Here is a 242-nt window from a genome sequence, read left to right as displayed (position 1 = left end):
TTTTTAAAAAATCAGCATTTTTCGTAATGTAGGATAGCCAATTTAACGTAATACACACTTATACACACAAGTTAACGTAATACACACTTATAGCGTCCAGAATAAGAAAACGTAACAAAAGTGTTGTTACAATTATGGAATATTTAGACAGAAATGTATTATAGAAGACAGGATAACATTGAACATAATTATGAGAGGTTGTTGTATTTAATTTCTAGAAAAGATAGAACAAAAGGCAATTG

Source organism: Penaeus monodon, chromosome 33 (genome assembly GCF_015228065.2).
Source record: "Penaeus monodon isolate SGIC_2016 chromosome 33, NSTDA_Pmon_1, whole genome shotgun sequence".
Taxonomy (NCBI): domain Eukaryota; kingdom Metazoa; phylum Arthropoda; class Malacostraca; order Decapoda; family Penaeidae; genus Penaeus; species Penaeus monodon.
The sequence above is the reverse complement of the archived record's forward strand: the minus strand, read 5'-3'. Positions refer to the sequence as shown.